The sequence below is a fragment of the Vipera ursinii genome (genome assembly GCF_947247035.1).
Source record: "Vipera ursinii genome assembly, chromosome: Z".
Lineage (NCBI taxonomy): Eukaryota > Metazoa > Chordata > Lepidosauria > Squamata > Viperidae > Vipera > Vipera ursinii.
The window spans coordinates 70849083-70871428 of NC_139517.1; the positions used below are offsets into that span (position 1 = coordinate 70849083).

Consider the following 22346-nt stretch of genomic DNA (forward strand, 5'->3'; position numbering starts at 1 on the left):
TTTCATATTCCCAGGTAAAACACCCCAGATACACATACAAACAAGTTTATATAATCAATTTCATACAAGATATTTTAAACAGCGCAATTCTATTAGCTAGTCGAAATATTTCTATTCAAGTGGAACCCCTCCCCCCAAAATTTTTCTTTGCTCATTCATATAATAATATTGGCATTTCCATAGAATTTGTCCCCTTATCTATAGTAGCTGTTGTGCAGGTGGTGTATTGTTCCAACATACTGAAGCTACATCCCATAACCATATAAGCATAATGTTCACTTGCTTATTTATTTTGTGCTGTTTCAGTTAACTTTGCTTCCTATTAATGAAATCTGTTTGGCTGAAGTTAAACCTCTTTATTAGGACTAGATTCATCATGAATTTCTGAATTCCTCCAGTTTCATCCACTCCACACTACAAAGCTATAAATACATTTTTGAATTGTTCCTTATTATTTGTGGAGTTCTGTCCCATCCTAGCAAATGAAGAGGAAGAAAACGTGGAAAACATTATCTTTAAATAAACCTGTGGGGAAAACTGCATTTAGTCTTTTGCACATGCATTTAACAAAAAGCAAGTCAACACCTGAAGATAAGCAAAAACTTTCCCACAATCTGAAGCTTGATCTTTTTTAAAACAAGCCTGAATTCACAAAATGTCAGAATTTATGTATTTGTTTGTTTATCAAATTTTAAAACTGCCTATTTCCTTCACAGAGAGACTCTGGGCTGTGTATAATAAAATATTACAAATGTAACAAGTGTGTATAAAATGTAAAAAGGGGCAAGCAATATTAAAAATTAGCTAAAAGGTAAAGAAAGGATTTTCAGGATGCTGGTCAACACCTTGGCAGAGAGCTCCTCTTTAGGCCACAAGGAAGGCCACAGAGCTATGCTTTCATATGTTTCTGGAAGGCTAGGAGAATGGGGGATCCAACCCTGATGGAGAGTGTTCCATGGAACAGGGGCAATGGCAGAGAAGGGGTTTAGCTTATGTGGTCCATAACATATTTTCCCTGCTTAACTCAGATGTGACAGGCTGATATAATGGGACAAAGATGGTTCCATAGGTAACCTTGCCTCAGGTCATGTGGGGCTTTGAAGGTAATAATCCACTCTTTGAATTGGACCTGAAAGTGGGTCTAGGATAATTCGCCATGGCCAGCTCAGCGTGACCAACTTGCTATGGCCAACTCACCACAACCATCTTGCCACAGCCAACCTGGCGTAGCCATCTCATTGTGGCCATATTGCTGCAGCCAACTTGCCATGGGACAACTCATGATAGCACAATGTTATCCGCAATAAATGTTATCCGTCAGACTTCCTTCAACATTATTTCCATTTTTCTCAATAGAAATAATGTTGAAGAAACAGTAGATACTACAACCGCATCCAAAACCCAAATTCTCAGATACATTCTGAAATCACTCCATCTTACTAGATGGAGGAACAAGACTAGCTGAAGTCTCTTGTTCCTCAACCATGCATCCACAGCCTCCAGGCACCTCAAAAGAACATACATAGCATTATTCATTTTGCCTAGGATGGATATACGTAGCTGGGTATCACTATCATAATGATAATACCTCATCTTGTGGTGATGGATGATTTTGCCAGTTTCATGTAGATATTAAAAAGAAGAAAGAGAACCAAGCCTTGCACCATCCCACAAAGCAGGGGCCACAAGTTGCACCTCTCAATCCTTATCAACATTGTGACTAACCTCGGAGGAAGGAGATGGACCACTACAAAGCCACCCACTCCAACTGCCTAATCAGCCCCAAAGGTTTACAGGGTTGATAGTTTCAAAAATGGCAAGGATGGATGTACCACCTCTATCTGCTGTAACCAGATGTCATCCATGAGTGTGACCAATGCTGTTTCTGTCCCATATCCAAACCTGAAAGCTGACTGAAAAGGGTCCAGATAATCTGTTTCCTTCAGGATCTTTGGAGTTGCAATGACACCACCTTTTCAACCATCTTACCTAAAAAAGGAAGGTGGGAGACTGTACAAAAATTGTCCAGAACAATTGTCCAGTGATGGCTTCTTGAAAAGGGGCATAGCAGTTCCTCTTTAAAAAGGAACCGGGAACATCTCTTCCAGCAAGGATGAATTCACCATCACTTGGATCTATTCACATGATATCTTCTGGAGACTTTAACCAGCTAGGAGAGATATAGGTCTGACACATAAATGGATGCATTAACATTCTGGAAGCTCTGTCTGCTTTCTCAGGATAAGTCTTCTCTCTAGGCATAGCCACAGGACGTGTGTCACACTTGGTATGCAACTGGGAATGAAAACTTAGCAATTTTATCTTCCAGATACATGGAAAATTCTGTACAGCTGTACAGATGCACCTCTGAGCTCCCTTTCTGAGGAGAGTCTGGATGACCCTAAACAGGACCACTGGGTGGTATTCTTTGGATGCAATAAGAATGGAGAAGTATTGTCACTTCTCCATTCTTACTGCCATGAAGTAGGCAATAGCAGTTTAGCGTATGTTTGGTCAAATTAGTTCTTTTTCTTCCAACGGTGCTTTAGGAGTCTCTTGATCCTTTTCAGCTTCTCAACTTCTCCATGTACCACAGGGAATAACAAGAGCATTAGGCAAAGCTACATAGGTGATGTCTAACAGTTCTATTTCAGGTAGCCACCAGGGCCTCCACAGGACTGTATAACAGGTGAGTAGTATTTCTCCTTTGAAACCCAACTAGATCCATCAGTGGGTGGACTAGTCAAATATATTCAGTCTCCTTGCAGAGGGCTTAGCCAAGAGAACCTCAAAATCACCAGGTTGTGATCTGACCATGACATTACCATCTTAGATCACATTACCACTGCTCCAACAAGAACATCATGTCTTGAGTTGGATGAAGAATGATCTGGGATAGGCCAAGTCGTGGCCATGAACTTTCTGGCTGCCTCAGAGGTCTACCTCAGGTAGGGCAGTTGAAGTCTCTCAGAACCATAACTCTGGAAAACTTCACAGCCAATCCTGACATGGCCTTCAGAAGTTTAGGCTAGAAAGTTGCTATACAGCACAAAAAGAACCTTCGATAAAAGTGGTCATCTCTAATGCTATTTATAAGAAGAAATGTTTTTAAATTGATTTGATTCTGATTTTTGTGGCTTAACAATGCAACTCTTGCAATTAAAAAAAGCAACAACAATCCTTAAGATCCAGATAGCAGTGAGGATCTGATCCTATATAATATTCAAATAATTAGAAGTTACATTAAATATGTTCTAGCTTTCGTAGTGTTAAACACATCTTCAAGTACTGACAGGTTATACAATTTAAAGATAAAATAAAAACAACTAAATGAATATCTCATCATCTTGAAAAAAGCAGTGGCAAACTATTTCCATACTTTCCTCAAAAGATATATGGGACATAGTAAGTGACAGGATTCAAGTATAGCCAGCCACACCAACAGGCTGAAAAACAGGCTGTGAGGCTTTTGAATGAGAAATAACTTTTGTGAATTTTATGCAGAATTGACTTGGGAGGCCGGTGTGTGGTGTAGTTGGTTCACATGGTGTAGTAAGATGGAGGGTTTGTTGTCACTGTGTGTTGGGGGTGGGAGCACAAAGGGAGGCTCAGCTAATCTCAATGTACACATAGTTGTACTTTGACAATAAAGGTTCATTTCATTTCATTTCAATTATAAAGTCTTGGCCTGTTGTCCCATTCTCCTAGGCCAGTCATGTCAAACTTGCGACATTGCACGATGTATGGGGAATTTTCCCCATTGCTGGCAATGGGGTGGGCACGGTTTTGGCGTGATCCATCCAGCCCGTGGGCTGGCAATTTGACATGCCTGTTCTAGGCTATATGCCTTGGATTCTTCAGAAGATGTCACTGTTATATATATTTTGTTTTGATTTATAAATAACAGCCATTTCCATTAAGAATGGCTTTTGCTTATGCAGATTTGCAATTATAGAGAAAGATTTGAGCCCAAGAATGTGCTATAAAATAAAAATAATATATTAGGGCTAAACACAAAAACAAATATAAAAGTCAAGTATTTTTCTCTGAACCAATAATCTATGTCATTCTTTCTTACTAACACGATCTTTTTTATCTTCCTAATCAGCAGGATATCCTTCAGGCAGAAAAGCTTTGAATTCTGTTGATAGGCAATGTTACACTGATAACAAACATTCTACAGGCAAGCCAGCTCCAGATATTTTTACTAGATGGTTTGTACTCATAGTGGAACAACACTTAAGCAAGATGCAATAATTACAATTATAAAAATATTCGTTGTATATAAATTTACTCTTAAATTTGAATATGTGACAGGATTCATCTTAAAAAAGCTTCCTTAACAGGAGAACTAAAATGTAATCTTTTCATCCTGTAGCAAAACAAAGAAAATAATTTTATTTCACTTTTTAATATCTTTGTTCAAAACTGCATCATCATCAACCAGATTAAATAAAACTTCGTACCCTAGGATCTTTGTTTCCTCCTAGACTTGATTGTATCTTCTAAATGGGATTTATCTCTCTGTGTGTATTTTTTAACACTGAGTAATGTAGTAATGCCTTCCTGACCAATATTAAATTTTACAGAAAGGGAGTTGGGTAGTATATAAATGGCATAGTAATATAGTAAGGCATTGTTAGTAATAACAAAAATGATAATCACCATAACCTAGGAGCGCTTATAGATCAACAACAAACATTTTTACCCCAAAGTAATGTTATGAGCTCATTTCCAAGTGAAATATTTTTTTTAAATTCCATTTATATCCCGCCCTTCTCCGAAGACTCAGGGCGGCTTACAAGCTTAGCAGTAGCCTTCATTCTATGTATATGCCTGCTTATTAGGGCTTTCACACACACCCCAAGCGGCATTATTACAAAGTCAGCTTATTGCCCCCAACAATCTGGGTCCTCATTTTACCTACCTCAGAAGGATGGAAGGCTGAGTCAACCTTGAGCCTGGTGGGATGCGAATCTGCACTAATTGCAGGCAGCTGGTGTTACTTAAGGAGGCATTAGCCCACTGCTCCACCAAGGCAGGACTGCAGTAATACAGGACTGCAGTAATATTGATTTACCTTCCCTTTCCAATTGTAGCACTACTAGTATTAAGTGAAAAAAGTTGCCTTTTTCCTTTCCCAGTAAGGACTGAGAAGGCCTCCACAAGAAAAACTGGTCCCATTTCCCATCCTTAAACACTCTTCCTAACACATTAGTCTAACATCATACTTTTTTTACTATAAATTTTCAAAGGTAAAGGTCAGTTATTGAGAAGGTGGGTTAACACTAAGATCTCCAAATTTTTAGATACCCTACAAAAATTGCTAAAAAAACAAAACAAAACAGCCCTTTCCCTTTTATTGATGGCAACTGTAATCTTTCCATTGGTCACCAAACTGTTCTGGAGTCCCCAACCCAAGCAAGACTGATATCCTACATTGTTTTTAATATATAATTGAAGCATTTCAGTAATTTGTTACTAAAATAATCCAATGAAACAATAATACAGAATTTAGAAATATTCCTAACATTTCCACTTTGAAAGAATGTTTATCAATGTGGAAATTTGATAAAATTTGAGCAAATTATCTTATGTTGTCTGAGAGCAAAATCAACAATTATTCCATACAAGAAATGGGTATCTCATTGCATTTTTTTTCTGAAATCATTTATGGAAAAAAAAACCTCTTTCCTTATATTCTCATTTCTAAAATCTGAAACTTGAACAATTTTTTCATTTAGGGAAAAAACCAGAATAACATTGACAATGGATGCTTGCATTTTTCACATCCTATTCTGCGTTTGTGTGTGTGTACGCACGCGTACATGTGTGTGTGAATCCTAGACAAATAGGAAATGTTAACAGGATTAACTCGCCAAGTGATAGCGGATGCCATTATATTGGTAACAAAGCAACCACAAATATCTGAGTAGATTAATATTTTGGTTTCCACCTATAAACAAACAATCTTCTGACAGTCATAAAAATGTTTTGTAAAAGATAGATGTTTAGGGCTGCCCTTGTACAGCTGGTAGAACTGATAAGGGACAAGAATTCATAAAGCCACAGACTGAATAGCAGAATTAAGTGCAATTATTTGTCTGGAAAATTTCTAGACAGATTCAGTGTTTCCCTATTCATTAAATAAGCTACAGTAGTGAAGACTGAAGGTAAAAAGAAAGACAAGTTAGTAATACTAGTCACTTTAATGTTTCTTTAAACTTTCATAATAATTAAAAATGTATATATATTTGTGAGGGAGGTTGTGTAATGTTTGCTTCTTTTACTTGAAACTTGAAAAATTAACATAAGATTACAGCCCCAGCAATGGGATTTTATGCAGTCTCTTTGACAAATGCAACATCAAAAGACATGACTTGCTTTTTGTAACTACACATTTGCAAATGGAGACAAACCTTTCTATAAAAATATTTTTTGAAAAATAATACAGATCCACTTAATGGCTGGCTTAATCTGGTTATTCCATAAGACTATTCAATTGTTTGTCATAAATAATTCTATCCCATCCTATATTTAAATTGATATTTGCAACAGATGGAACAATATCATTACATAGGGTCCAGTTGGTCCAATATATTGCAGTCTGATCCTAAGTATGTTTCCTGAGAGGTCAGCTCATTTAGTGAAGGGAATTTACTCCCAAGTGAGTAATGCATAACAATGTGTGCTGAAACGCATACAGTATAGATCATCTTGAATTTACCAAAGGAGTTAGGACTACAAACTACAATGTATAAACACTTCAACTAGTGCCTGCTTCAAAGACCAATGTAGTCTGATAGATCTTAATTTTATCAGCAGAGCAATCTACAGATACATGGCAGGAAGAATCTGTGGCAGATAAATTATTTCTTCATTGCTCTGATCAATGGTATGATAGTGGTTTTTGCCTTTTGTCCCTTCTTAGTGGCTACTGTTGTTATTCCTTCCTGTTGGGACCTTGAAACTTTCTTGGGTGGCCAAAGAAATAGTCCATTCCTGTCACATTTCCATAGTTAATGGTGTCCTCTTTCTTGTTTCAATGATACATTTTAATATATGAAAATGAGCAGCTTATTCAAAGCCAGAGATAACACACAAGGAATGCAAACCAAACCAGAACCTATGAAAACAGCTTGCCTGAATAGTTATGTTTCTAACTGGAACATGCAAAACAAAAATAGTCAAAATCTAATTTTAAAAATCTAAAATTTAGATAAAGGTATCAGCCAGTCTAAGGATCAGAATTTCAGGAGCAGAACATCACATGAGCCAAAATCAGATGGTCTTTTCCAAGGAGGGATCATGGGTCAGGGCTGCCTCTTAAATCATGCTGTAGCCACTAATTTTAATCAAGGGATTTATTCTCTTGCTTGGTAAGGAACCTTATGAAATGTCTTTGCTCTGTTCTTTGCTATACTCACTGGGTGCAAAAGCTTGGAAGCCTTACATGATCATCACCTGACGGCTCCAGCTGTTCAGATGGTGCCTGTGTTTGAATTAGTCTCAGGTGATTCTTGGCTTTGTTTCCTGAGCCTGATATTCCACAGACTCCACTGGAGCAGCTTCTTCAGATTCAGTCTGAGTCCTGGGCCATGAGAAATGATCTATTCATAGTAAAATGAGAAAAGGGGTATATTGCAGCACATGTTAGGGGAGCAAGAGAAAATTGCTCTTCCTCCATCTGTGACATCATTAGAATGCCAGTATTTGAGAAGGGATGATAGTGAATCATCATCTGACATGGAAGTATTCCTTGTTGGACTGCCACTCTACTCAGGGATTGAAATCTGTGAAATTCTATTGTATATCTGGAATATTCTTTTGGAATTTGAAAGATCTCTAAGGAAATCCTCCAAAAGACATAATAGAATCTGTGATTTATCAACAGATACAGTTAATAGGAAACATGCTTCCTATTTAGCATATAGTTAATATGTTTTTACTTTTAAATAATATGTTTCATTGCAGAACGGGAGAAATATTTTTTCTCTCACTTTAGAAGTGAAGATACATCAGCCACCAAATTCTTAATTTGATAATTTCAGGTAGAACTTGCCCTTTTTCATTTGTTTCATTGGTCATATACTTTAATATTTAACAATATTAAAAATGTATTCTATTAAAAAAAACAAATATCAAAAGTACAAATTGAAGCTGATATCTAGATTTAAGTTGATAGCTAGATATTTCCCATACTTAAGAATGAGACAGAAGGTAGTATGTGTCCAGTCACTGTGTGCTGAAATAATTCCTTTGAATGTATCAGTTATAATAATAATAATAATAATAATAATAATAATAATAATAATAATGATGATGATGATGATGATGATGATGATGATGATATAATTTGGAAGGGACCTTGGAGGTCATCTAGTCCAACCCCCTGCTCAGGCAGGAAACCCTATACCATTTCAGGCAAATGGCTGTCCAGTTCTTCTTAAAAACTTCCAGTGTTGGAGCTTTCACCACTTCTGGAGGCAGGTTGTTCCACTGGTTAATTGTTCTAACTATCAGGAAGTTTCTCCTTAGTTCTAGGTTGCTTCTCTCCTTGACTAGTTTCCATCCATTGCTTCTTGTCCTGCTTTCAGGTGCTTTGGAGAAGAGCTTGGCTCCCTCTTCTTTGTGGTAGCCCCTGAGATATTGGAACACTGCTAGCATGTCACCCCTCACCCTTCTCTTCATTAAACTACACATACCCAATTCCAGCAACCGTTCCCTATATGTTTTAGCCTCCAGTCCCCCAATCATCTTTGTTGCTCTTCTCTGTACCCATTCTAGAGTCTCAACATCTTTTTACATCGTGGTGACCAAAACTGGATGCAGTATTCCAGATGTGGCCTTACCAAGGCATTGTAAAGTGGTATCAATACTTCATGTGATCTTGATTCTATCCCTCTGTTAATGCAGCCTAGCACTGTGTTGGCTTTTTTGGCAGCTGCAGCACACTGCTGGCTCACATTGAAATGATTGTCTACTAGGACTCCGAGATCCCTCTCACAGATACTACTATCAAGCAAGGTACCACCTATACTATACCTGTGCATTTGATTTTTCCTGCCTGAATGTAGAACCTTACTTTTTTCACAATTGAATTTCATTTTGTTAGATAGTGCCCAGTGTTCAAGTCTGTCCAGATCCTCCTGTATCTTAAGCCTATCTTCTGGAGAATTGGCTATTCCTGCCAGCTTGGTGTCATCTGCAAATTCGATGAGTTCCCCTTCTATCCCCTCATCCAAATCGTTGATGAAGATGTTGAAGAGCACTGGGCCCAGAACAGAGCCCTGGGGCACCCCACTACACACTTCCTTCCATGTAGATGCAGTTCCATTGAGGACCACACACTGAGTACAGCCTGTCAGCCAGCTACGAATCCATCTGGTGGTGATGTTATCAAACCCACATTTTTCTATCTTATCAAGTAATAGGTTGTGATCTACTTTATCAAATGCCTTACTGAAATCCAAGTAAATTATATCCACAGCATTCCTCTGGTCCACTAGTTTTGTCACTTGGTCAAAGAATGCAATAAGGTTTGTCTGTCATGATCTGTTTTTGACAAACCCATGTTGGCTTTTAGTGATAACTTTGTTTGCATCAAGGTGTTCGCTGATTTGTTGTTTGATTATCTTTTCCAGAATCTTCCCAGGTATTGAGGTCAGGCTGATAGGTCTGTAGTTTCCTCGATCTATTTTTTTCCCTTTTTTGAAGATGGGAACTACATCAGCTCTCTTCCAGTCCTCTGGTAGTTCCCCAGTGCTCCAGGATCTTTGAAAAATATAGTTCAGTGGTTCTGAGATCACGTCTGCCAGTTCCTTGAGAACCTTGGGTTGTAATCCATCTGGTCCTGGTGATTTGAACTCGTCTAGGCTGGACAGGTGCTCACCATTTTCTTGCCTATCTTAACTTGCGTTTCTATTCTGTTTTTTATGGCACTGGTATTGGTAGGTTGGACTGTTTTTACCCTTTGTGTAAAGACAGATGCAAAAAACAAGTTAAATAGTTCTGCTTTCTCCCTGTTGCTTGTCACCTTCTTGCCACTTTCCCCCACTAATGGACCAATCATTTCCTTAATGATTTCTGCTTCCATTGAGAATACTCTATGGGAATGAATAAATGCAAATAAAAATGGTCCTTACTTAATTCAGCAACTCAAGGTACTAGTAATGGTGTTTAAGACCCTACATGGCATGGGTCCGGAGTACCTTAGGGAACACCTGCTGCCGGCATCAACTTCCCTTCGCCCTGTGCGTTCCCACAGAGAGGGCCTCCTCAGGGTGCCACCGATCAGAGAATGTCGATTGGTGGCCCCCAGGGGGAGATCCTTCTCTGTGGGCGCCCCGGAGCTATGAAATCAGTTACCGGTTGAGCTCCGGATGGCGCCCGATCTTCGCTCCTTCCGTCGCGATCTAAAGACATTTGAACAAGCCGGCCTGGCCTGATGGGGGATGGGTGGGGTTTTTTTATTGTTATTTTAATTTTATTGTTTTATTGTTATTTTATTTATTTTATTGTTATTTTAATATTTGTATTTACTGTTTTTAGTGGGCATATATTTAATCCTTTTTTAACTTTTGTAACTTTGTATTTTTTTTTATGCTTGCCCTGCTCACCGCCCTGAGTCCTTCGGGAGAAGGGCGGTATATAAATAAAATAATAATAATAATAATAATAATAATAATAATAATAATAATAATAATAATAATAATAATTATTATCTATTGTAACAACGCTGAATGGATGATATTTATGAATGGTCCTCAAAGTTGTAGCCATTGCAGTCTTCCCATGATAATGTCATTGCTGTCAGGGCACTCAGTGACCAGCTCATAATTATGATACAGGTAGTCCCTGAGGTACGAGGCTAATAGAGCCTGCACATTAGGCTCATAATCGTCAAATGAATCAGACTCAATATTACAACATTTTAAAATCACTCATTAATTGAATCAAATGGGTTCTTAAATGAATGAAGATTTGACTTATTTCATCCTGAACTGCCTGTACTGACTTTTCCCGCTGCTGCTGCAGGCTGTTTCTAGCTGCCAAACAGCTGTTTCAGGTTTCAGAAACTACAGTAAACTGCCTCCCAAGCAGGCAGCACACTTTTTAAAAAAAAACAACCATTTGTTGCTAGGCAGCTCAAGCTTCTTCAGTTGCCACTAAAGTAAGTAGCTTTAGCTTAAGTATTTCCAGGCAGGCATGTAGAGGGAGATGGGGTGGAGTTTACAGAACTGTCGGCTTGCAACAGTAACAGAGATGGAGGGGACCTTGAGGTCATCTAGTCTAACCAATGCTCTCACAAGAGAGTACAGTATAGTACCATACTGTATATCTGATAAATGCCTATCCAGTCCAATGAGAGAACACCCACAACTTCTGCAGGCAGTTTTTTTAAAAAAACACTGCCCGATCAGCACATCCAGGACATAGCACAGAAGCGTTGCTTGAGCAGGATCCGTAAGATTATCTGGGACACTACACATCTTCTTCATGACCTGTTTTCCTTGTTACCTTCTGGGAGGAGGCTTCGTGGTATCCGTAGCAGAACATCCAGATTCAGCCATAGTTTCATTCCATACGGCATTAACCTTGTGAACTCTCAAGCTTCCTCCTTCTGTTATACAGTCAAGATGGACAGTGTTTAATATTTATTTGTTATGTATACGTAGGGATGTGGGTCTATACATATGTTGTATATAGTATGTTTAGGTGTGTGTCATGTATATGTTCACTTTGAGAGTGGGCAACTAGATTTCATTTTTGATGTGTGCTGTTGTGCCCACAGTAAAAAATGACAATAAAGGTTATCTTATCTTATCTCTCCACACAAAATCCAAAATGGGGGGGGGGAATTTCCTTCCAGTAAGGGGTCAGCAGAATCTCAGGTCGGTCTGTGCTAGGGAGATGAGGCAGAAGCAGCCACATGCTATAAGTTTCAGGCAAATGCAAACAAACAATCTTGCAAAGTACTGTACCTACAAACACAATAAAAAGCAGAGCAGTTCCCAAAGTGATTACAAGCAATACAGGACAGTACTATAGAGTAACAAAAAAGAATATTTTAAAATACTTACAGAAGTAATTCTAGCTCTCTATAGTAGTCCTCAAGCCCAGCAAGCAGCAGATCTTCCACACAGCTCCAGGAAAACAAAAACAAATGGTGCCAGCTGCAAAAATCACTGGGTCTTGTTTGACCTTGTGACCAGGCACAAAAACACGCCCCCACACACACTTCCGCCTTCTTATAGGTTTGAACTGGCCCAGGCAAGTCACAGAGTTAAAATGGCCACTGCAGCAGCCAAGACATGAATCCAAGTCACATGGCTACAGAGGCCTGTTTTTTATCACAATTTTGAGTTTCTAATGTAAGTACCCTTTCTGAATAACCTTGTTTTTGTGAAATCTCCCTAAATAAATGCTCGTATCTGGGTAATTACCTGTACTGCAGCATCCAATAGTCACATGAATGCCATTGGTGACTCACTCCTTCTGATAAGCAAAGTCAATGGGGAAATCAGCGGGAGCTCACAAATGGTAAGTATGTGAATTCACATGTAATGGCAGCACATGATTTACTTAAAAATGGCAGCAAGCATTCCTGGTATTGCCATCACTAAGCAGTCAGGTCACATGATGTTGCATTTTATGACTGCATAGCTTAATAATGGAAATTCTAGTCCTAATGTATAATCATTGTAAAAGTATGTTCAGAAGTAAGGGTCATTTAAAAAAAGGCAGAAATAACATGTTTAGTTGTGCTTGTAACTATATTACAAATACTTAGTGTTAGTAAACATTTAAAGAAAACTTCTCTCAGAAGTAAGACAACAGAAGAAAAATTTTTACTTTGACACAAATTTCATGTTCCAAATATTCCCCTACATATTTTATGATACTTCCTTGTTGATAATAGAGATGAAAAACAAGCTTGGTATAACAAAAAAATGCTTGTGCATCCCAATCTTTCAGTTTAGCAAGAAAAACTGACTTGGCTATATATGGCAGTGTTGGGAACTCACCACCTAAGAACAGAGAAGATATTGTAAAGGGTTTCTCTTGGTCCCAGATACAGCTATATCTGGTCCAATCTATTATTGTAAATATGTTAATGGGTTTTTTTCTATTTGATTTTCCATATTGATTTACTTTCCAAACTTATTTTTTCTGGATACTAGATGCATTTATTTTTGACTTGCATGTCAGCTTTGAGAAGAAATCAAACAGAGGCTGTTTGATTTCTTCTCAAAGAAATCAAACAGCCTCTGAGTCTTCGGAGAAAGGGTGGGATATAAATGGAATTAAAATAAATAAATAAAATAAAAAATTATGATGATGATATCTCAGCCATTAGTTTCCAGATACAAAGTTACTATTTTTTAAATAACTTGATTGTTAAAACAAAAAAGAACTAATAATCAATACAATGAATAAAGGAAAGAGAGTAAAGAGAGAAAAAGAGGACAAGAATGAAACAGAATAATAAACAGCAAAAAAAGAAAAAAAGAATGATTTCCAGCTTCTTTTAGAACTGATATAAATGAAAATGAATTGACCAGTTAGTCTGTGGTTACAAAATAAATTCCATTTTTAAAAATAATGCATTATTTCTAATTGTTAACAGATACAAAGTATAATTGTAACATGTTTTCTTTCCCCCCAGTTCACTCTATTTACATATCCAAGCATAGGTTGCATCTTTGTTTGTTTTGAAATTAAGGCAGAGGGTCTAGATAAAAAGCATCTTTTAAGGGCCATAATTAAGACTTGCAGTTTTGAACAGCCTTCAAATTTGAGTGAAAAAATAAATATAGGTAGTTCTCAGCTTACCACAATTGAGCACAAAATTTTTGTTGTTATGTGAGACAGTTGAACAGTGAGTTCTGCCCCATTTTACCACCTTTCCTGCCATAGTTGTTAAGTGAATCACTGCAGTTGTTAAGTTAGTAACACAATGGTTAAGTGAATCTGGCTTCCCCATTGACTTTCCTTGTCAAAAGGTTGCAAAAAGTAATCACCTAATTCTGGGATACTGCAACCGAGATAAGTATGAATCAGTTGCCAAGGATCTGAATTTTGGTCACATGACCATAGGGATGCTGCAACAGACATAAGTGTGAAAAATGGTTATAAATTACATTTTTCAGTGCCATTGTAACTTCGAATGGTCACTAAACAAATGGTTGTAAGTCCATAGAAAATGGATATACATAGAAAATTGCAGAATGGCTAGTGGAGGTGAGTGGGTTGGTCAGTTAATCCACTCTAGTTCATAAACTCGGCACTAAGGTCAAGTTGATGAAGTTATGACATTCGTGTTTCTAGAGTCTAATAAGACAATGAGTTAAAAAAGCAAAGTTTCATCATTGCTATTATTAAAATATAAAATTGAGACTTCAGTTTAATATGTGCCAACTAGAAATATATATGCATGCATAATTTGGTCATTTTTTCACACATTAATAAACTATGCAATGACCTATCAACAGATCTTACTCCATTTTTGCAATAAAGTGTAATTTCCTGCTGGATCATTAACATCACCTTGTTTGATCACATCAAAGTCCTCCTTGCACAGAGATAAAGAAGACTCACTGGATATTGTGGCTTACCATTCCTGTCAACCTTGATCATTGACCATAGTGCCTGGATTTGAGGGATCTTTGAATCCAAAACCTCAGGCTGCTTCCCCCTTTGGTTGCATTTTATATCTAATAAAATGCTAAATAGATGTCTATGGAAGTTCTCAGCAGGACATGAAGATGAGTATTAGAAATATCAGTATCATGAATTAAGAAATATACATCAGCTTTGTGAAATAGTCCAGACAGGAATAACCACTCTATATTTATTGCCGGCAATGGCAAAACCATCCCAATATGTTGCACGATGTCATGTGACATCACAAGTTTGACATGTCTGCCATATACCATTGCATCATAAGATCACTGTACATGAAGATTGCATTTAGCTGTCACAGCAAGTACTTCATGTTTAGGTAAATTCTATCATATATATAAAAATATTCCTAGGATAGCCCAGTTTACTAAAGCAATCCAAAGACTAAAGGGATTTCCCAGGGTATGTGTTCCTATTAGTAAACATTGTAAAATACAAGAAATGAGGACCAAATAAAATATATTAAAAACATGAACAATTAAAATTCTCCCTGCTGTTTTTCTTCTCAATCAAATTGTAAGTTTAAGATGGGGACTTTCATTGGAATCATTGTAAGTAATTCAAATAATTTCTTGAATCTTTAATGGGAATCTTTAAAAAAGATGTTTAAAGTAGGCAACTGTCAGATTAGAGACAGCTAAACCTGCAGAAGGAATGGGGAGGCAACCTTTCAAGTGATTGAGTATCTTTCACCATTTCTTTCAGGTTCCTTTTAATTCAAGAAAAGCTGCAATTTTCTTGAATTAAATCATTTCTATTCGGGTAATTGTTACTCCACTTAGTTTGGATAGGTTGGATAGCTATTTTCCCCTCATGAAAGAGCTACAGTTGTTTGATAAATCTTTTAAATATTGTAATTTATATTGCCATTACACAAAGAATTATCATATGTGGTTTTTATTTTGAGGAATGTCTATTACTCTCTCCTTTTTCCTGTAACCTGTTTTTAATGACTAGAAAGTTAAAATTTATACTTAAATTATTGCAGAAAGTATTCTACCTGTGCAAGACCATCAAAAACAATCCATCTCTCTTGTGGAAGAGGAAACTCCTGGTTCTTTTGGCTAGCTCTTAGCAGAAACCCGAGTATAGAAATATATCAACTTTACAAGGTAGACCAGATCAGATCAAGAAACATGCCATGTGAACCCAACATTATTTCTTAGTAACAGTATCTTGCAAATCTAAATGTACTTCCCCTCTTTTATCTGAATTAGGAGGTGCCTGTCTTAGAGATCTTTTACAAATCTCTATTTTTGTATCAGCTTAAGTCATATTTATTTGTTTGTTGCCTTGGCAACAAATTTCTCTCTGTGTCAAGGCCATCCTCCCTGCTTGTTGGTACCAGCACCAGAAAATAATTGGATTTCCCACCAGACCACTAGCACAATCATCTAAAACCTGAGGAGCATATTTATTGGATGTTGGCTTTTGGTTTCCTCAATCATATTACATATCACAAAGCAAATCTACCAACAGACCTAAAGAACAAATGAAGACAGTAACAAAATAAAATAATTCCCTGCACCACGTTTTTAGAATGGTAAGTTACAGTATTTGTGTGCATATTGTGTCATGAGGCTTCTTTTCAAATCATGAACCACATGTTGTCAGAAACAGGAAACCCTTTCAGAATCTGTATTCATAATAAGGATAGAAATTTGTTCCAGTATGTTTTCAAGGTCTATCTTTCTAGAAATTATGGACATGCAGCACCTTCCTGTACTTGTTTTTCTACTATATGATAACAAAGCTAAGTGAAGGACCATGCTTGCAAACATTGCAAATAAATGCCAAAAAAAGGTAATTTACCAAAGAGGTAGCTGGCACGATGGATACAAAAATATATTGAATACTTTTATTTTAACATAATGTTATCAGAACATTTCAACTGGTAGGACCAAGAAAAGCCTTTAAAAGAACTAAGATTACCTATTTCTATCCAGCCATTTCTTTAAAGACTTTTTTAAAAAAGTGTTTCCAGTTGTAGCAGAAGGATATTATGCAAATTAATTTTAGTCAATCTTCAGACAGTTTGTCTCTTGAAAAAATTCATTCTACATGTTAAAATTCTTCCAGTTACCCAGTTCCTACATAGGAATTTCTTGATGTGGGAACTGATGTTACAAATTTCTGGCATAAAATAATCCATGATGATTCAACACAGAGATTTTTGTTCTAGATATACACAATAAAAACCTATTTACAAGACTATCATATTTTACAATGGATCCATTTGTTTCTGATTCTGCTGGCTTCAGGAAAGTATTTAAAATATGGCTTTATCGTCAGCAACTGGTAAAGGCAGGGCAATGTATGAACTTACATGAATGATGATCTGATTGTGTGTGTGTGTGTGTGTTCCTCAACATACTACATTTATTGTATTTGTATTATTGGGATTTTACTAGTTTCGGGCCTTGATGCTTTCCTGCAGCTGTTTCATTTCCAGATTGTATCTACAAGGAAACCACCAAGCTTAGAGCACACCAAGAATCGTCCTGTTCTGAGCTACATATATTCTTTTATTGTTCCTATATTATTTTATTTTTAACCAATTCTAAGCCTTGTTATCATTCATATTTGGAAATTGCTTTTTATGGATAATATAGTTTATGAAGCAGCTCTATTGCTTCATAAACATATATTGTAAAAATAAGAATTATGTATATTACTATATTATAAAATATAAGAAGACAACTGTTAATCCAGAATCAAATGATCCTATTATTTTGAGAAATCTATTCAAATGATGAGTTCAAAGTCACAATTTTTAGTAGTAAATGAGATACACATTTTAGAAGGATATCTCATTGTATAAAACACCAATAGTACTTGTTCTATTATAGTGTACTAATGAAAATGAACCATGGCAAGGAATGGGATGAATTTTAAAGGGCAGATCTCTTAGATCTGTGTCTCTCAAAATTACCAATTATCCACTTAGAAAAAGATAATGAATTAAGCATTAATTGGAATACAGCAGCAATTCAAGAGATTCATCTCATGTGATTAAATAGGTGTTTTCAAACCTTCTGGAATGAGACAGATATTATAATAAAAGAGACTAAATATGCATATGGTGACAAACTGTTTTAGATCCATTCATATTCATATCTCTGGCCTATGCCAAGCCTTGATGAGCATATAAATCAGTCTTCATGACAGCTAAAAACCATAGGCAAAGTTGGCAAGTACCATTAACCTTGTTTGATTTCAGATGAAATATTAAAATATTCACAGAAGGTACTTAGCTGAGCCATTATCCTGATCCTTTCCATTTTAATTTTTAATGAAGCTTTTAGGAACATTATTCAATTGGTGTTGTATGAGTTGCTTCATTAAGACCATCCCAATGTAATTCATTGCATACTTAGGTGGACCTAAACAGTATTTAGGTCAGATGTTTATAACATTATTGCCCCCCCCAAAAAAAAATTAAAGAACCCCACAGAAGTTTATGTGCATAATAAATAATTCCAGTATATTAAATGCATGCATCATCCCTCTTCATTTTTCAGGCACCTTGAATGAAGATGACAACCACAACTGTATTGCCTGTAATGGTAAAATAAGTACTCTTCTGCAAAGGAGAATGGGGAAAAGCAGAATAAGAGGATACAGGCTTGTGACCACAAAGAGTAAGTCTTTTCATTCTTAGCCTAAAGAAAATTAAAATAAAAATAGTAAAATGACAATAAAAATGTATCATCCAATAAAATGGAACATGTTTCATTAAGGTAAGTGCTGCACATTCCTCAAAATCATATAATAACTATTAGTGTTGTCATATGACTCCATTGATTTCCTGATTTATCAAATATAAATTTTACCATTATTTTAATTTATCAAGCTTAAAATTCTAAATTCTATTAATAATAGAATATCCCTTGATTTAGGTATTATTGAGCTCATTTGTAAGTTTGAGCTTATGGCATATGTGTTGTTAAACATTTCTGCCATGTATATTAAACAATTCTGGTCTTCCAGGAAACAAACTAATAATGCTAAATAATAATGAGGAGGAAGAGGATCATCCTGTCACAAAACCTAAAATTATAAAGAAATGAGACAAGGACTGGTAATGAGCAAATAAGGTTTGAAAGAGTTGGACTTTGGTTTGCTATTGTATTTGAATATATAGACAAACTGAGATTCACTGTTTCATTTTCAGAGGTTGGTGCAATGACACAAAAATAAATTAGTAGCTCTTATTACAATTTGAATAACACAGCTTGAACTACAGAGTGTATATTCATATAATGCATCGAGCCAAAAATAAACATGTGGCAATAACCATACTATAGTATCTGTTTGTTGCCTGATTACACTGCAAACCACAGATAGCTATCTACCACTTTGACCAGCATCGAAGACATCTTTTGGACAAAATGTCACTTAAAAAAAAACTTTAAATAGTCTTCTTCACCTCTTTTGTATTCATAATAGAAGCCCATGTACAGTACCTGTGGAAGGTGATAAAATGACACTCAAAAGTACTATATGCCATTTTTTTTTGTCATTTTGCATTCTGGCTTTCTGTCTGTTTTGAAGTCAAAAGGTAAAACCAAAATCAAATTAACCCTCACATCCAAGCTCAAATGGAACACCAGACCATAAGCTGTCATAAGTAAAAATGAAGGAGAAATAATGGTAACAATGGTAATCTCTTTATACATTTGGTGTTATGTGATTGAACATTTTAAAATGATCTGTAATATAACTATAATATAATATGGTATGGTATAATATAATATATTCTCTCTCTCTCTCTTCCCACCCCCCTCTGAAACCTTCCCCCAATTAATGGAAACCTAAGATAAAATTTGAGACTTTAAACTTTACATAGTATATTCTACATCAAAACCTGTGATCTGTGTAAGCACTTTGTATTTTTTTATTTCAAAATTATATAAGGATAGTATTCACTTTTTTTATTGACAACACAATCTGTTTAATTCTTTCGTTTTATTACCTATAGAAAATCAAATCATAAAAGCCTTCCAGAACAGCCGAATTATTACAATATTCTAGATGGTCATATGAATGAGTATTTTCAGAGGCTATAGATGTTTAAGCTATACTACACATCCTCTTCATGAACTGTTTTCCTTGTTACCTTCCGGGAGGAGGCTTTGTGGTATCCGTAGCAGAACATCCAGATTCAGCTATAGTTTCATTCCATACAGCATTAACCTTGTGAACTCTCAAGCTTCCTCCTTCTGTTATACAGTCAAGATGGACAGTGTTTAATATTTATTTGTTATGTATACGTAGGGGTGTCGATCTATACCAAGGGTCAGCAACCCTAAGCACTCAAAAGAACCATTTGGACCCGTTTCCCATAGAAAAGAAAACACTGAGAGCTACAAAAACCTTTTGACATCTAAAATGAAGATAACACTGCATATATCGTTTTTTACCTTTATGCTATTTATATAAAAAAACTATAGTGTATTTCATTTATGAAATCAATGAACTGCTACAAAGAAAACAAATTTTTATTTCTGCATGCAACAAAAGCATTTTGAACTCCAAAAAAAAAAGATGCTGGGTCAAAGGTTACTTTAAAATAAAATACTCGGTGTCTATTTGAGACTTCCTCGTATTTATGAAATAAATGCAAACTATAAAAACTACAAATAGAAAAATAGAAAAGAAAAAAATTGCAGGGGGGGGGAGAAAAGGACAGGAGAAAGAGGGAAAAAAACCCTTTCTCCTTCATCCCAACATGTAAAAACAATTTTAGTAGCCTATCTACCATCTTTAAATATAGCATAATTATCCCCATGTCTCATCTCTTAATTAAAAATCAAAATATTTCATTAAATGTTCTTTACTAAAAGTCCAGTAAGGACAACCACATATATTCATATTCCTCTCTCCCTCTTTCTCTCTCCTTCTCTCCCCCCCCCTCTCTTTCTGCCCATTCATTCATTAATCCGGTCCGAGCGCCCACACGCACCCACACATGTGCACGCGCACACACACTCACACACAAGTTTTTCTATCTTGCTGTCACAGGGATCGAGAAGAGGAACCGGCTTGAACGGAATGGGACAAATGAACACAGCTGCCTTAAGACTCCCACTGCATCTCAGGCACACCACCATGGCTGACACACCGCAGACATTCTTATTCAGCTGGCTCTCCACCAGTGCTCCTCTCCTGCCCTTGGTCTGCCAGTCCTCTTCCCCCACTCAGTGTGTTTGTGTGTGTGTGTGTGTGAAAGAGACAGAGTGAGAGAGAGACAGAGACAGGCACTTGCGCTTCCCTTCACTCTCTCTCTCGCTCTCTCCTCCACATTCAATCAGCTGCTAGCAGCTTGAGTGGCTCTGCTTCGTCCGAGTTGAAGAAAGCAGAGGTGCAGCAGAAAGCAGCTTTCTTCAACTTGGATGGAGCAGAGCCACCCAAGCTGCTAGCAGCCGATTGAGTGCAGAGGATGAGGAGGACAAGGAGAAGAGCGTGAGGCCAGGTGGCCAGGTAAGGAGATTGGTGATGGTAGTTGGCTGGCTGGGGAGGGAGGGAGGATCAAGGCCGCTCAAGGGGCTCTGCAAAGCCTCATGGCACTGGCATTGGCAGCTCCCACCACCCAGCCAGTTTTCCCAGCTCTGTATAAGCTTGGCAGAAAAACCTCCCCCGCACCCCTGATCGGATCCATGCGGCACCTTCTTTCCAGGTCCACCTCTGCAGTCCTCCGTCTCTTCCTCTGCCACCACGTGCAGTCCCAAAAAGAAAAGAAGTTAGCGGGCAGTCCCACAAACAAATGAAGTTTGTGGGCAGTCCCAAAAACAAAAAGTGGGACTAAAAAACTTCAATCAATCAATTCCAACTTCTCACAGAAAAAAAAGATCTCGCAAAGTTGGAATTGATTGATTGAACCTTTTTAGTCCCACTTTTTTTTTGTGGGACTGCAAATGGCAGAGGAGGACTGGGAGCCACAGTAGAAGGATGAAAGAGCCTCATGTGGCTCAAGAGCTGCAGGTTGCCAACCCATGGTCTATACATATGTTTTATATAGTATGTATAGGTGTGTGTCATGTATATGTTTCACTTTGACAGCGGGCAACTAAATTTCATTTTTTATGTGTGCCGTTGTGCCCACAGTAAAAAAATGACAATAAAGGTTATCTTATCTTAACTAATATCAAAGAAAATACCAGCTTTTTATATTTATTTAATTTGATCAGTTTGCTGATCAATCTTAATTAATACTAAGTTATAAATTATTCAAACCACAGAACAGATTTTGAAGAAAATATTTTAGTTGACTAACCTGAAAAAGAAGCCCCATTTAGACTTTAGATATTGTGGCTTTAGTGAAAAACAAAGAAACAGAATCAGGAGGAACATACTCATATGTGTAGAAAAAAATAGAAAAAATAATCACACCTCTTACCAAACAATCTGATGTATCTGATGAATGCAAAATATTATTATCAAATCATTGGCAATTAAGCCATTTAAATCAAGTGATGATTTAAATTTGGAAAGATGGGGTCAAATGTATATATTTAATATATGTCATAAGGCTAACTGAAGATGTTGTTTATTACATTTAAGTGGGATGAATGGGAACATATTCCTCCCATGCAGATTTTAAAATCTCTCTTCAAATACTTGTTAAAATCCCCAAATGCAGAATAACGTTTTGATAAAGA

The 22346-nt window shown here is 36.7% G+C and overlaps 1 long non-coding RNA gene across 1 annotated transcript; it reads left to right on the top strand.

Annotated features, from left to right (window-relative positions):
- The first annotated feature begins 16022 nt into the window (after nt 1-16022).
- On the top strand, nt 16023-20557 carry LOC310650246. The gene is made up of 3 exons (XR_014494334.1): nt 16023-16228; nt 18207-18326; nt 19667-20557. It is a non-coding gene; the product is annotated as an uncharacterized lncRNA (long non-coding RNA).
- Nucleotides 20558-22346: the final 1789 nt, after the last annotated feature.